The 4136-nt window shown below is 55.6% G+C and overlaps 1 non-coding gene across 1 annotated transcript; it reads left to right on the top strand.

The window, feature by feature from the left end:
- Positions 1-1179: 1179 nt before the first annotated feature.
- On the top strand, positions 1180-1261 carry TRNAS-AGA (transfer RNA serine (anticodon AGA)). The gene has a single exon. It is a non-coding gene; the product is annotated as a tRNA-Ser (tRNA).
- Positions 1262-4136: the final 2875 nt, after the last annotated feature.

Below are 4136 nucleotides of genomic sequence, written 5' to 3'. Positions count from 1 at the left end.
GGGCATGCAGCCTGTGGTGCTGTCCTCAGGGGCAGGTGCTGAGTGTTGCATGAGGCCCCCATTGAGGCTGAGGGAGCACAGCCATGTGGGGTGCATCCAGACTGGAGCTGGTGGCTGTGTGAGTGGGCCACTGCTGGCCTCCCCTCCCCTTGTGCCAGGCATCCAACATGCACGAAACCTACCTTGGTGTCCCTAGAGGAACTGAAGGGAGGCCCAGATGGAGGGGGCCCAGATGGAGACGTCTCAGGGCACAGAGATGATGAGGACCCCATTGCTGGAACCCCTGTCATGGCTCTGGGCTTCTGTTCCTGTGCCTGTTGGGTGGGAGCTGCTGCCTGATACTGGTCCTGACACCTCCTGCAGCCCCCTGGCAAGCGCCATCTGAGCTGGTGGTTTGTAGGACGTGGGTGGTCAGTGCTGCCTCCTTGGGTCCCAGGCGGCCGTTGAGCTCCTGGAAGTGGGGCAGGTAGCGGCCACTGCCCCTCGAGTGTCTGGCCTCATCCTGGGCCTGGCAGTCGGCCTGCCACAGTTCCTTCACTTTTCTCCCCAGTAGTTCAGCTGTTCAGGTGGGGTGACCCTCGGAGCTCAGGCCAGAGAACAGGTGGCTGAAGGCTGCAGCATCCTGGCACCAGCCAGTCATGTGGAGCAGCAGCTCCTCATTCCCCAGAGCGTCAGAAGTCCTTAAACGCTGTCTCACTCCAGGAGGGGCCCTCGTCCTCATCCCCTGGCTGGGCTCCTGACACACCTCAGATGGGTTGAAGGGGGCTCTGGGGGATACAGGGCTGTGGTCAATGGCCATGGATTGCCCCATGGAACTTTCACTGGGGCAGAATGATCCCCCTTCCCCACCATCTGCTGCCCCAGGGCCACAGGTCCCTCGAATGTTCCCTAGGGACGTAGAATACATTTTGTTCTGTGCACCAAGGCCTGGGCAGATGTGCACCTCCAAGAGAAACACCGGCTGCTGCCTGTGGGGCTCTGCTAATTAGCCGGGCAGCACCTGCATCTCTCCTGAGCAGCCGCCCAAGCACACAGCTTCCAGGGACAATGCCGGGGCCGGGGCTGAGGAAAGGGGAGGGCAGCAAACCCCACCAGCTGTCTGGCAGTGTTCCTGACCAGCCTCAGCCCACCGAGCATTCACCAGGGCCTCTGGCCTGGGGGGGCAGAGACAGTCTCACAGCTGAGATGGCCGAGTGGTTAAGGCGTTGGACTAGAAACCCAATAGGGTTTCCCTGCGCAGGTTCAAATCCTGCTCACAGCGAGGGCTGTGTTTTAGCCACATCCTGGAACCAGGATAATAATGCAGTACAGCCACTGAGACACTGCCCAGGGGCTGTCTGTGACCAGTGTGTGCAAGAGGTGAGGGGAGTCTGTGCCTGGGGGAAATGCTGACCCTGTGGCATGGTCACTGCTCTGGCTGCTGCTGGGCCCAGCCTGTCTCCTACGTCAGCCTGACAGTGTGACACTCACCTGTTTAATGCCCTGGCAAGGACTGGGCAGCCCTGGTTCATCTGCAGCCAGAGATAGGGCAGCTGCCTCTGAGGGAAGGGCCTGTTCCCAACGCTGGCTCTGGTCTCTCCCAGCTCCTGAGCTGTGCAGTACACAGCTGGGAAAGGGACAGACACTTGCCCAAGGGGAATGAAAGTCACAATCTCCTCTCTGCCCCAACAGCAATAGACTGATCTACACAACCGGACACAGCCCAGCATCCCTTCCTATGGTTCTCCCACAGGTTGTGGGGACCAGCTCAGTGCAGGGCCAAAAAGGGGGCACAGCATAAAAACTGTCATCACCCCTGTTCTGGGGCAGCCACCACAGCTGGGAGACCCCAGCTCCTCTGCTCTCTGGGGCAGAGTCAGTGATGCTCCTTTGCATACCCACAATGCATTGCGTGGTGTGTCCAGAGTCCCTCATCCATGCTCTGCCTTTGCTCCTGGAGCCTCTGGTTCTGGGGCTGAAATTTGGCTGGAAGCACCTCTGGGTAATGGACTGCACAAAGGGGAGGCTTTGCGAGTTGTCTGTGGGGGCCCTGTGATGTGAGAAGAACTTGCTTTCCCCCAGCTCCAGCTCCTTCAGTGGGTTTGGTGTGTAATTTCTTCCTAGTTTTTTTCTCTCCCCCTCCCCTCCCCTCCCCTCCCCTCCCCTCTTCTCTTCTCTTCTCTTCTCTTCTCTTTGAAAAAATGTCTCTGTACAGAGACGTGTGAGAATTTTTACCTGGTTTGTGTTTCATGTGTGTTAACAATTTGAGTTTTATGTACATGCTCTTGAATGTTTCATGCCGTTTTTTCCAAATGTATTTGATGTGCTGTGTGGATGATTCTGTGATTTTATTGAATTTTTTGTGTGCTGTGTAATTTTTGCCTTTTTAAGGTGTGGGTCGCTGTCTTCTGGAGGAGCAGGGTGGATAGGTTGTAGGCTGAGGGCTCTATAGCCGTGTCTACACATGCATGCTACTTCGAAGTAGCGGCACTAACTTCGAAATAGCGCCTGTCACAGCTACACGCGTCGGGCGCTATTTCGAAGTTATCTTGGATGTTAGGCGGCGAGACGTCGAAGTCGCTAACCTCATGAGGGGATCGGAATAGCGCCCTACTTCGACGTTCAACGTTGAAGTAGGGACCGTGTAGTCATTGCGCGTCCCGCAACTTCAAAATAGCGGGGTCCGCCGTGGCGGCCATCAGCTGAGGGGTTGAGAGACGCTCTCTCCAGCCCCTGCGGGGCTCTATGGTCACCGTGTGCAGCAGCCCTTAGACCAGGGCTTCTGGCTGCTGCTGCTGCAGCTGGGGATCCATGCTGCAGGCACAGGGTCTGCAACCAGTTGTCGGCTCTGTGGATCTTGTGTTGTTTAGTGCAACAGTGTCTGGGAGGGGCCCTTTAAGGGAGCAGCTTGCTGTTGAGTCAGCCCTGTGACCCTGTCTGCAGCTGTGCCTGGCACCCTTATTTCAATGTGTGGTACTTTGGCGTGTAGATGTTCCCTCGCAACGCGTATTTCAATGTGGTGCCGCGCAACGTCGAAGTTGAACATGGACGTTGCCAGCCCTGGAGGACGTGTAGACGTTATTCATCGAAATAGCCTATTTTGATGTTGCTACATCGAAATAAGCTACTTCGATGTAGGCTTCACGTGTAGACGTAGCCTATCTGTGTCAAAAGAGACACATTGTAAAAGAAGCCAGAGGGTTCTTTCTTTTCAGGAGAATGAGGCACTTTCTTGCACAGAGAACAGCTGTTATGTAAAAGTACAACAAAAGACAGAACCATCTGCTTCCCACCTGAGGCAACTCCCCCAGCCTTTTGCAATGTGGTCTTCTTGAACATTTTACATTCCTCTAATGCTGCCCTGACTGCACTTGTATCGAGGGCCAAAAGGAAAAGACCATTTTACCAGCAGAAGTTGGATGACCATCAGGCTCTTAATCTGGCAGTGCCGGGCTCAAGCCCTTCTCTGGGCAGCTGGCTGTTAATTTGCTTTGTGCCCCTGGAGCCCAAAGAGTCCTGCCTACAGCTGGAGCAGTGGTCCAGGCTCCAGACTGGGGGGTGATGCCCTAGAAAGGAAAACTCACTGGAAATCTTCCATGGTCGTACCGTGCTTAGTACTCTGCACTGTAGCTGCAGAAACCTTGGTTCAAATCCAAGTCATGACAGTAATAGCTCAGGGCTGGTACCGCTTTTATTTTCCCCTAAAGGGCGGTGAAGCACTGCAATGCGTTACCTGAAGAGGTGGTGAAATCTCCATCCCTGGAGGTTTTTAAGCCCTGGCTTGACAAAGCCCTGGCTGGGATGATTTAGTTGGGGTTGCTCCTGCTTTGGGGAGGAGGCTGAACTCCTCAGGTCCCTTCCAGCCCCGGGTTTCTGTGGTTCTAAGCCCATAGCCACAGGAATGGGCCTGGAAAACACAGGGTCTGTGTGGTGGAAGCTTTGTGGGGCCAGGTGCTGAGAAAGCCCCGGGCAGAGAGAGGGAGACCTGGGAGACACAGGATCTGCAGAGAAGCAATAAGGACACAGTCCATGCTGCCAGCTGAGGGTGAGAGGTGCCCAGAGGGCAATGCCAGCCAGCCCCAAAGGGTAAGGGGCCAGTGGGGAGGTCTGGAGCCATTGTTCAGGGCTCTGCTTCCTGCAGTCTGAGTTCAATGTCA

The sequence above is a fragment of the Carettochelys insculpta genome, chromosome 7, assembly GCF_033958435.1.
Source record: "Carettochelys insculpta isolate YL-2023 chromosome 7, ASM3395843v1, whole genome shotgun sequence".
Classification (NCBI taxonomy): Eukaryota; Metazoa; Chordata; order Testudines; family Carettochelyidae; genus Carettochelys; species Carettochelys insculpta.
The sequence above is the reverse complement of the archived record's forward strand: the minus strand, read 5'-3'. Positions and strand labels throughout refer to the sequence as shown.